The following is an 11,988-nucleotide window of genomic DNA, read 5'->3' as shown; positions in this document are numbered from 1 at the left end:
CAAAAGAAGTGGTAATGCAGTGGTAACGGAACGTTGCATTATGACACCATCAAACTATGGGGTTGGAGGTAAGGTAGAGGAAAAACCTCCAGCAAAATGTTGGAGGTAATTCTGTCACAGTACCACTAAGAAAACAGCCATTTGGGCAGAATTACACTCAGTGCACTTACCGCCATTGGCAATCCTGCAGAAATCCTCATGGGTTCCATAAATGGGGACTAACCCCACCATACCGCCACTTGTAATCCCTACCTATATTGTCACTCATTTCTGCTTACATACCTGCTGTGGTCCTCCTTACCATAAGGTGATCCTAGATGTTGTTTTATCGCATGTATACTGTAACTTGTATGCATGACTTTGCACTTTGAAAAATGTCACTTGCACTTACTGTAACTAGCTCCCTGATACTGAGGGTTGGGTTTTCTGCTATGAATGCTAAAATAAAAGAAATACAAAATAAATAATAATAATAACCGGGAGATAATTTTATATAAAACCGTAATTTCCCAGTGAGGACCTGGTATGTTTGCACTCATGCATAGCCAGGTCCCTTCCACCGAATTTCGGACATTTGCACGTCAGAGGGCACATGTGTAGGTCAAAAGGTGTCTTTTGCCCTGCACATTTGCACTTCACCGTGCAAATGAGTAAACGCTGCCTGCCATGTACACATGGTAAGCAGTGTTTAATTGTAATAGTCAACGCTGCCTGCCATGCAGGAATTTAGGGAAGCATTTAATTGTAAACGCTGTCTGCCAGGTAAGTAAGCATGGTAAGCAGCATTTGCAATTAATCCCGATAGAGTCTGCCTGCTTTATGTTGACACATAAAGCTGGCAGGCTCCATAGAGATCCCCAACATTTGCGTCACCTTGAAAATGCATGCCAACATAAATGCTTGGCCATTTCTAGCAAGCAGAGAAAGGGAGGCGGCGGAAATGCAAGTTGTGTTCCGCCCCTCCTCTCTGCCATACAGATGGATGAAAATGTGGTGTACTGTGAATGAAAGGCACACAATCCTTACGCAAGGTGTTGGGGTGGTCAGGAAAGTCCTGATGAGAAAGAGGAGTTCATGTTGCATGCCATATTTTAAATGTATCCAGCGTAGTTAATGAGAATAGGATATGTGTTACTTTTAAGTGTTACTTTGTGTTTAAGTTGATACATTTAAGATTTGCATGCGCGCAGCAAGATAATTGTCAAAATCATCAATGAAATATAAATACAATCTGGGTATGGTGTGCTACGTAAGCGCCTAGAAACTGGGCAATGAGAATTCTGAGAGAGGAGATTTGAATAATGAGGAAACCACTGTAAAAATGACACAGTAGTTTTAAACATGGTTGCACTGATATACGTATATGGGGAAATGTACAAATTGGTATGCCTTGTGCTCATTCAAAAATGTGGTTAGGCTCTGTAGTCCGAACTAGGGATGTAAACTTTGAGTGACTGAAAAAACTGGTTTTACAAGGTTGAAGGCCGACAAAGGTGTGAAGAATCTGACGGGATTCCCCCCTAGAACCTGGTCTGGGACCCGTCTCATGTGGCATGGGGAAGGCAGGCGCTCTCTGATCCTGACCCTCTGGGTGGTGTACTGTGGGAGGATCACATAGGAGGGGGAATCAGACCAGGAAGACTGGGAGGAACCCATTTTTAACTTTCCCCGTAATCCTACCCTTTTTATGGCCTTTTGCTGTTCTGAAGAAGTGGAGAAATTGAATGTTCCCAAAGTAAACTACAAGTCCCAGAATTCCTCAGGGACTGTGAAGATGATGATGGCTGAATAGACATGCAGGAGCCCAAGTAAGGCAGGTAAGCCTAATTGCTTTTGGCAAGATCCGGCAATGAATCCTAAGGGCCTGTATCTGAAACCAACTAGCCCCCCTGTGGAGCATAAAAGGATGCAGCAGGGAGAAGCAGGAGAAAGAAGCCGGAGTAGGAGATGAAAGGTCGACAGTAGGAGAAGCAGAAGAAGCATGAGCACAAGGCTGGCAGTTCACAAGGAAGTGTGACCACAGAAGGGATGCAGGGCAGATTTCAGCTGCAGGCTCTGAGTTGGTCCTGTGCTCACAAGACCTGTGTGGCTGTGACAGCATTGGAAGGGACTGGAAGCAACAGACAGTCTTTCCAGGTGCACCTAATTGCTGTGATTGCAGAGCTGAAGTCGTGCCTTCTCCCAAAGCCCATGTGCAGAAGCAAGCTGAGGGAAACTGGAGAGTAGGAGACTCTCCCTTGATGAAGTCAGATCGGAGAAACCCATGCAGCAGAGGGGTGTGGATCCCAAGAGTGCCTGTAGCAGTAGCAGGAGATGAAACCAAGCTGGGAAGCAGCAGTAGCCCACAGCCAACTTTATTGCGCTTGCGCATACATCTAAGCGAGTAGAAGTTGATTGCAGAAGTGGGAAGTCTTTCTGATAAGGGAAATATAACACATGCTTATGTAAAATGTTTGCGTGTAGTGAAAGCATCTCTTTTCCCTAATATTAGAAACACCTTGTTGCCGAGTGGTCGCGTGGCTCCTGTTAACACAGAGAACATTGCTGGTAAGCTTAATTGAAGTAGAACTTACTTTCCCAAAGTGTTGCAAGTACCATTTACAGAGACCGTGCATGAGACAATGTTTCCTGATAACTTGGAAGCTGAATGCTGACCAAAAGGTGGGAATGTGTATCTCTCTTTGAATTGGCAATTCAAGAGTAAAATGAAATTGTGTGTGCCTAATTTAGTTTTCAGTAAGAAGTCCATATCTTGCAACATATCAAAGGCTGAAGCAGAAGTTGTAGACGTGGTTGAAGCTGAAGCCAGAACAAGTATTACCAAACCCATAGTGAACTCTCTAAAAGTAAATCCCGCTCAGTTAAGAAATATATACCAGTGTACTGTAGTTGTTGAAGTTGTTGTTACCCAAGGGTCCTCTAAAATAAATGTGACAAGATCATCCCAAGCTGGAAGAGTGGCACCACAGCTTTGGGGGTAACCTTTGGTGAATATGAAGCTGAGGAAGGGAGCTGGGTACTTGTTAAAAGAAGCTGTTTTAAAATCAGCATAGCTGAGACTATGTGAAGAGAGAACAAGTGGTCTAAAGGTTTGAAGCTAATTTTGTGATGGCTGCAAGACAGGCAAAGAGGCTGTCCTTTCTTGCCACACAAGAGAGAAGAGTGCCTTGCCAACCTGTAGAGGTCGAAGAAGTCTTGTTAAAGTTGAAGTTGCAGTTGTAGCAGCAAACCTGCCTAATATCAGAAGTTGTAGTAGCAGCAGTAGAACTCTGGTCATCAAGATTCTTGTCAGAATTGTAGTAGCTGGAAGAAGTGGAAGCTGAAGCCAACTGTGGGGCAGGAGAACATGCCCCCACAGTCTTTCTAGTAGAAGGAAGTTGCTGAAGAGAGAGCAAACCTTAAGCAGAATCATCCTTACAAACTGTATATAAAAGATGCCACAGAAGTTGACATTTACAAAAGTTGATGTAAGCAGAAGTGGTACTTTTGTCTTCAATTTTATCTAATCTTTCCTGGATGGGAGTCATCCAGGAAACCCCATTGGTGCTGTTATTTTCTTTGTGGAACTGTAAAGGGGAATCTTTTCATCAAGCAAAAAAGAGACTTTTGCCAGTGGATTTCTATTTGTGTGAACATTTGTTTCTCTGGAACCTTTTCAAGACTTTGTGGTTAAGACTTTCTTTTCCTTGGAAGAAATTGACTTTGGGACAGTCCAAGGGAGCAGGATCTGCCTACGACTAATAGAAGTCATCCAAGACACTGGGTGTTAGGTAACCTTTTATTTATATTGTTTTCACGTTGCTCTGAATGTTTATGTTGTTTAGTGTGAGGGTTTGTTTTGTGAATGCTAGGTTTTCCCATTGATCCCAGACTTGTTAGGGAATCCCCTCGTAGAGTAGGTTTAGTTAGGGTTTAATTCACAATTTTGTGTATGAAAAAATGTCTAATCCCAAGAAAACTAAATGCAGTCGTGAGTCTCACATTACTGACCCCTCACATAGGGCAGCTGCAACAATAATCAGATGGTCACACACAGACGGGCCTGGGGTTTTTATGACTTGGTAGTAATGCAGAAAGGAGATGTAATCTTTTTAAGTGCATGGGAGTTTGTTATTTATTGTCCAAGGGAATCCAACCATTTGCTTTTTGACCAGTAATAAACCTGGAATTGTGTCCGGAGGTCATGCATGTTGAATTGGTAGTTGTTTAGATGGATCTATGTGATTATTGCGAACCAGTTTACTGCACAGGCTGAAAATGCAGACTTTTTTCTTTTTTTTTACCCCCTTTTCACAGACTATATATGTGGGGGGATACCCCCGCAACCCCCAATACTCCCCCCAACATTAATTATTTACTTTACCCCATCCCCCACATATATATTCTGAGAAATGGGGTTACAAAAATAATAAAGTCTGCATTTTTTGGCCGGCACAGTAAACCCAGCGTAGTAATCGTATGATTATGTTTAGATTAGAGTGTTCCAGAGACGCCTGCAAGTCTGGGTGGATGAGATGGTTATCACCAGTTCAAAGGAAACTTATTTACTTTCCCCCCTCCATATTGGTTGAAGTGTCTTTGCAAACTGTGTGCAGTCACCTGTGGGGTTAGAAGGTCTCAGGCCAGCTGGAACTTGTAATGAATTATGTTTATGCTTAAATGTGTAACTATGTGATGATAGCACGACCTATTACAGACAAATCCCCAAAAAAGGGTGTGCTGTAAACATGAGCTGAAGATGGCAGTTAAGATAAAATGTGATCAATGAGAACAGGGGAATTGGAGAAGATTGGATTTCATTTGTAATTGTAATTGTTTATGTACACACTGAGATGAGTGGATTGAAAGGAGAACACTTGTCATGTATAGAACGAGAGGGAAGAGAGAGAAAGCAGTACGTCTCCACGCAAGGGAGGTTCACTGCTGATGTGTGCCTGAGAACAGGCAGAGCCATAGCGGGACGCTGGACCCACAAATTACAAACTTGCTGGAAAGCAAGAGAACAAACGCTGAATTATCAGCATGCACGAGACCCCAAGAGGAGAAGAACTGGTGGTGGCGTGACTCTGAGTGAATCATGGTGGGTAGCTGGCCCACTCAACAATTCCAAAACCATCCGAGGGAAACTGCTACAAGCAACAGAGGTCCCTGGTGAGATGCTGAAGAAACCAGAAGAAGTTTGGGGACTGCAGGTGAGGGATGCCGAGGAAGCCAGCTCGCAAGTACAGAAGTACATCGAAGAAATCAAACCAATGCTAGACACATTTCCTAAGAAGAATGAAGGTAACAGGGGAACGGGGAGGCACGGGAAGAATAACGAAAAATATAATACCGAATGAATAACTCAGTACGAATATGAAAGAAGAATTACTATACTGGAACTGTGATGAAATTAATACAAAATCCATAACGTTCATTGAAGGAGCAGTGAATACAGGTGAATTAGCATTGTTACATATGAACTCTGATAAGTTGGTGAAAAGAACAAGACTGTTCCCTAGAGGGGATGAAAGTAAAAATACAATATGTTTACTAAAAGTGAACTCTGTTAATACAAGGAAAGAACAAATAAAGTTCCCAAAGTGGGAGCTGCATGAAAGTGAGAGAAGCCCAAGGTCAACCTTAACGAATGTGAATACCTTGAGTAAAAGAGAGATACTGAATATCAGGCGTTAAAGGCCCAAGTAGCCTATATAACTTTACAAGTTGAACAAAGCAAAGATTTGCCTAAAGTGGAATGTAAATTGTCTTCGCATGAGAAAGAAACTATCTGAACTGATAAAGAGAGTTGCGAAAGAAGAGAACATTTATTATGAAAAAAGTGCTGTAAGAACAGAGCCCAAACTTATCGTAACTTGTTGTTACGATAAGTGATAGGGTCAGATAGTAGTTTTGGACGGTGAACAGATACTTTATGGGCATTGCGGAAAACACGACTGACAAGCGCCTTAATTGTTCTCTGTGTAGGGAACACCCCATAACTATAGCGATATCTAAGCCTTTCTGACTTTTATTTATTAAACCGTACTTAAATTGTCCTTCAAGAATCTGTGTCCTTCTTCTGATAGGTCACACCAAGCACATTTAGGCACTTGCGTTGGAGAAGGGCTGGCTGTGGCTTCCACCCTAGTAGGTCTCCCCCAACCCAGGTGGAGAAGGGTTCCCATCCCCTCTTGATGAGGTCAGTCTACTGACCTTGTCACACAGCATAGTAAGTGGTGAAGCATCATGGCAGTTGTAGATAGAAACGTCTGGCAGGTGACATGTTGGATCCTCCTGGATCAAACTGAACAAGGATCACATGGCTATCCCGTGCACAGAAATATACTACCATATGCTAAATAGCTTATTGCAGACTGAACATTTCTGCAGGGTCTGTTCTGGGCGGCAGAATCTGCTTGGGTAGGGTCTCTTCCATTAGACAAGATCTCTTTGCGAAGTGAATAAGAGCATGTTGAAGTTCAAGTAGCATGTTACATGTTTGGGAGTGTGCTAGACGTTGAATCAGTCCAGGTCCAAGTGCAGGTCAAAAGTAGGAATGAGGGACATGAAGAGAGATGAAGGCAAGGTATCCTTGTATGAACATATAGTTAATTGAAGGAGGGCTAGTAGCTCAGCAATACACAGAAAGGGACTATGAAGGAGGCAGCTGAGTAGGCCATGAGGGAGATTGAGAGGTGTGTGAATTGTGCAGGGGTTAGGGCTTGGATTCTCTTTTTATTAGTTCACTGTTCACAGCATTCATAGTGTTGTAAGGCTGACGCTGAAGTTCTATTGTGACGTGAGGGCTGCCGTATCTCTCAATAAAAGGTCATTTTTTCTTTGGCCATACCCCATGCACAACAATACTTTGTTTCAGAACCCAGATCCTGCCTTGTATATATCTACCTACTGTATATTGTCTGATATTCCTACCTACCTGTAGCTAAGCTGAGCATATTCTTGTCTTGTGTGCCCTGATGCCCCAGGGTCTGGTGCGCTCTATAAATAATAAACTAAACTAAACTAAACTAAACTAAACTAAACTAAACAATAATAAAAGATGGAAACACCCACAATTGAAGAAGGAGACTGATGATGGGTAAAAGTGATGCCTAGTACCAATCCTCAATAATGTATCTTATCTTATCTTAACTTATAAAGCACAACGTACGCCTGAAGGCATCTTCACGCTGACTTAAACAAGTAGAAGGAAGGAAAGTTAAAACAAATAAGTCTTCAGGGATCTCCTGAACAACATGAAGCCGTCCATCCTCCGAAGGGCTAGAGTGAGGGAGTTCCACAATACATACGCTGCAACCAAAAATGACCGAACACCCACCAGAGTCAACCTATAGCAAGGGTGTGAGGAATTCGACCATCTGTACGGTGGGTGTGCGATTACCTGGGCTTTTTTGAAATTTTAAATGAAATTGAATGATGGTAGATCAACCTCCGGAAAATGTGTGGGGCTAATCCGCACACATTTTGCTATGCTCTCCGCACAATATACGCATATACCCGTGTACTCTGGGTGGACACAGCCTACAGGTGCAGTCCCCCTGTCATATTTAGTTAGGATCTGACAGGTGGAGTACACAAGGCATCTCCAGATGGGGGAGGGCCAAACCTTCCCCCTGACATGGCCATCCTAATTAACTAAGAAAGGCTCCATGGATACACCCTGTCTTTTATTGAGAACTGACGCTGGTGGCAGCGATTACCGTAATTTACATATGGCTAGAGTGTACTTCAAACAGGCCCACATGGGGCATGGCTGCAGAGGCTAACAAAGGAGACAGGAAATTCCAACACCCTTTAATATGCACTGTGTCAACCTGATGACAGCTCTCGCCCTCAGTACCGATTGACAGGGAAATGTCATGTCTGGGACTGCATGTTTACAGTATTCATCCCTGCAGGGAGACCCCAATTAGAAAATATGAGTATGTGGATTGACAGAGACAGAATGTCTGGTCTTGCCACAGCTTGAAGGCAGGCATGCCGCTTTAATCAGGAACCACAGAGAGCTCCATTAACCAGAGAGCCAATTTGATCCGCAGCAGACAGGAAGATGGGTGGGACTTAGCATGTTTTCATCAATTTACCTTTTCTGTTGCAAATCACTCTGGTTAGCACCTCTTGCATACAGGATATTTTTGGTGGGGACCCAGGATTGGTTCATTAAGGTAGGTTTAGCCTACAACAATCACTGTGTCCTATTTGGCTCTTAAAGAAGGCCGAGCCCCTCTTTTGGCAGATCATCTGAAGACTTCACAATGACTAGCAAGAAGAACTCATAATTGGACCCTGTCTGCCTTACATCTTCCGTCAGTGAAGGAAGACCAGGACCTCCAAAGAGGGCATCAAGATCCCGCCCTAAACATCTCCCAGGGAACAGAGGGAGATACCCAATGCAGAGGACCCTACAGCAGGTCCAGAACCCGTAACCAGCAAGCACACAGCATGCCCTGCTAGGCTCTGCAGCAAGCTTCCTAGCTGGGAAGTGCCAGAGAGTCTCTGAACCAAAGCAAGGACAAGGCAGGTGCCTGCAACACTCTCCTCCGCTTTGGGCCATCTGCCTTAAAGGACAACACAAGGCCAGACAAGCTGCTAAAAGTGCATCGACAAGCATCTACCAACATCTACCTTAAAGGACATTTTCGAGCCAGTCGAGCCCCACAAGCTGCAACCGACTGCACCACTGACTGTTGTTACGCTGCAGTCGCTAAAAGCTATCTGAGACGCCTCGACCATTGCTTCAGACCCGCCAACCAGCACTGAGACTATTCCTGACCCTGAGCCGCTGTGTAGGCCAGCCTCCAGCCATCTGTCCAGCTTTGCTAGCCGAACTGCCTGCCGCCTGATACCCGCAGCTGTCTCCGGTCTTTCCCAGAAGCTGCATAGCGCCCAAAACTGACTCGATCCCCTTCGAGCACCAAGAACTCCTGCAGCACAAGGTCCATTGTGGTTCTGTCACCTGGTCCTTTTCTGAAAGCCCCTAGTGATGTTGTACAACCCATTGCTCCTTTTGTGTTGAACCAAGTATTCTTGAACTATTGCGATTAATTACTATACCGACTACCCTTCTGTCAGTATCCAGAGTGCATCCCTTTTCCTTCTATAAAACTGTCTGTCCTCTGCATTCCTTTGCAGGGTGGGTTGTATTTCGTAGTATACTAGAACTGTATGTTGTAATAATAATAAAGTAGATATTTGTATACAACCTTGACTGGACAGTCCCTTTTATCATTGGGTAATAATTGTATTTTCGCTGTGTTGCAACTAACTTAACGATCCACAACCTTTTGCAGATAAGCCTGCCGTTCCATCCAAGTTACTACAATTGGACAAGGAGGTTTTGTGAAATATAGCCCCAGAAATAAAGAGGCCAGAGTGATTTGCAAATGCCCATTGAAATCTAAGGCCAGCACAGAAATGGTGATGTCAGACATGAGGCCTATTGAACCAAAAACAGGCCTCAAATCTAAAGGAAAGAAAGTGGGCCTGAATCAAAAGTGCGAAGATATGCGCAATGCATTTTAGCAAGGAAAAGAAAGACATGTCTCTGACAATGCTGTTTTGACTCAATCCATGGGGAGTTGCACTTTTACTTAATGAGACAGACAGCAGTATGTACATTATCTTAAATGTAATACCAGATTGTGCTCCAGGCATCCAAAGTGAAACCAAAGTCATTGCAATTTACAAGAAATTAATTTCCTTTTTGGTTTATTTCTCATCCAAATGATAGTATGCTGAGAAAAGTGCTTGTTAGACTTTGAGTTGGAACATGGTTTTCTCATATAACAGCCATATACATATGGACAATCCAGAAGTGATACTCATGTATTTTGAAACTGTTTTACAAGATGTCATGTAAAATGCCTTATGTGTGAGTTTAAAAGGCCATTGCTTGCAGGGTACATGAGCCGGTAATTTCTCCAAAAATGAAACTTAACTTCCAAGACCTTTCCTCTGCTGCCCTGAAGAAAGGGATCTGGTTGTCAGCCATCGATCAGGGCCATTACTTAAATATAGAAAGAAATACACTGCTTAGATTGAAACCGCCGTGAAAAACAGATAAGGGCCATGCCTGTTCTTTAAGCAGATGTGACCTTGAGGTCACAATTCCCATAAAATGTCCATTAAAGTTGTGATGAGGGCCCTTGCAGGCCTTGAAGGGGAGGCGAACATCAACATGAGCTAGGCTCTGGCTAGTCAAATTGTTAAGGGAACATGAAACTGAAATCGAATAAAGGAAATAAATAGCAGTTTAAGTGAATGGAAAAACACATATTATTGCATAAAAAGGGCAGCGTATGTGCCACAACTGTCATTCCAGACTTTTATTAAAGGTGACAGTAACCCCCTTTGAACCATGCAAAAACGATTTTTGTGTGATAAACATTATTAACTTAATGAAAGTTTGATTTGGGCCTTCCTAAGATTCCGAGGGATTTGAAAGTTGGTGTGAGCGCGAAGGAAATAAGTCACATGAGAATTGTCAGTCAGTAAGTTTATTTGGATACATCAACCATTAAATACAAAAAACATGACACAATACAATACATCATTAAAAACCCCTCAATAAAACATTCTTCATAATCAATTCCCGTTCAATTCATTTGCCACAGATTTTACAACACAAATGCAGTACAAAAATGCCTAGAACCATCATAACACCATAAGATAGCTAAATCCTGAGGACAAAAATCCCATTCCGTTACAGAATAATGGAGCAATAATACAGACAGAATGGAGCTTATTAGGTTAAAAACTGCTTCCTAAAATACATAGCTCTCTTCAAGAACGAAAACTGTGACCATGCAGTTAAAATGGAATTCGCACTTACGAGAAACAAAATGGCAGATCTGTAGAGGCGAATATTAGCCTCCCTTAGAATTGCCAACAGAGTTGCTCGAAGTATCCCCCTGTAGCCCTGGCAGAACAATAACAGATGAGCCAAATCTTCCTTGATGTGGCCACACACTGGCCAGGCCGCCGAATCCACATAGCCAATCCAGTTGACGGTGATACTCCTCAGAAGGAGACAATCATGCCTTGCGCGGGTAATTAAACAACGATCCTTCCCTGTTGTGCCCCACAGTAAGTAGGGTTATATTTCATTGACCCGGCTAATTACTGCGTGTTCTCTGTCGTCAACACATGTTCCTGCAGAGATCTCTTTACATTGAATATTTCCCCCAATACAGATTCAAAATTTCTGAGCTGGGGCTTGGCCAGCAAAGCATCTAGGGGATATGGATCTTGTGTTTCCCCCCAACCAGAATGTTATCTATGTATTGGAGCCACAGGATTTTTTTCCAGCCAGCCCTGGCCATAAGGGCCCTAATTATAAAATGACAGTGTGTGGCTCGTTCATTTGCCCAGATCCTAACCCAGAAAATAATATGACCACTGGTCCTCCCAGAACTCCATGCCCAGCTCTCTATAAATAGAGATACAGGCAGACGAGTTTGGAAGCTCCAGTAATTTCCTAAAGAACACATTTTCATTTACTTGGATGTCATGAGCCGTTTGGAAGCCCCATAACGGGGCACCATACAGAGTGACAGCCTTCGATTGGGCCAGATAGATTTTCAACACAACATCCAGAGGCTTGCCCTCACGACTCACAACAAAACGTGAGATTCCCCCCACTTGTTGGGTAAATTTAACTAGTTGTTTCTGTACGTGTGCCTTCCCTGTTAAGGTTTCAGAGAACCTAATCCGTAAGTAGTCAAAGACCTTTACCCTTGGGATAATTTCTCCATGACAAAGCATGGGCCTCATTTTTGCAGATCTCTTACTACCTACACAGGGCCTTACGGCCGACTTCTTGGTATTGATCTTTAACTCCAAGTTGCCCATAAAGGATTCGTACGCAAATATAAGAATTTGCAGGGCTCTTGGGGTCCCGTCTAGCAAAATGGTGTCATCCCGTAAACCAGCACAGGAAAAGCACGACCCCTCCCAAGACCAGGAAATCCGCATTTGACCCTATTA

This window comes from Ambystoma mexicanum, chromosome 11 (genome assembly GCF_040938575.1).
Source record: "Ambystoma mexicanum isolate Mex_15411 chromosome 11, UKY_AmexF1_1, whole genome shotgun sequence".
NCBI lineage: Eukaryota > Metazoa > Chordata > Amphibia > Caudata > Ambystomatidae > Ambystoma > Ambystoma mexicanum.
This window is presented reverse-complemented; position numbering follows the sequence as displayed.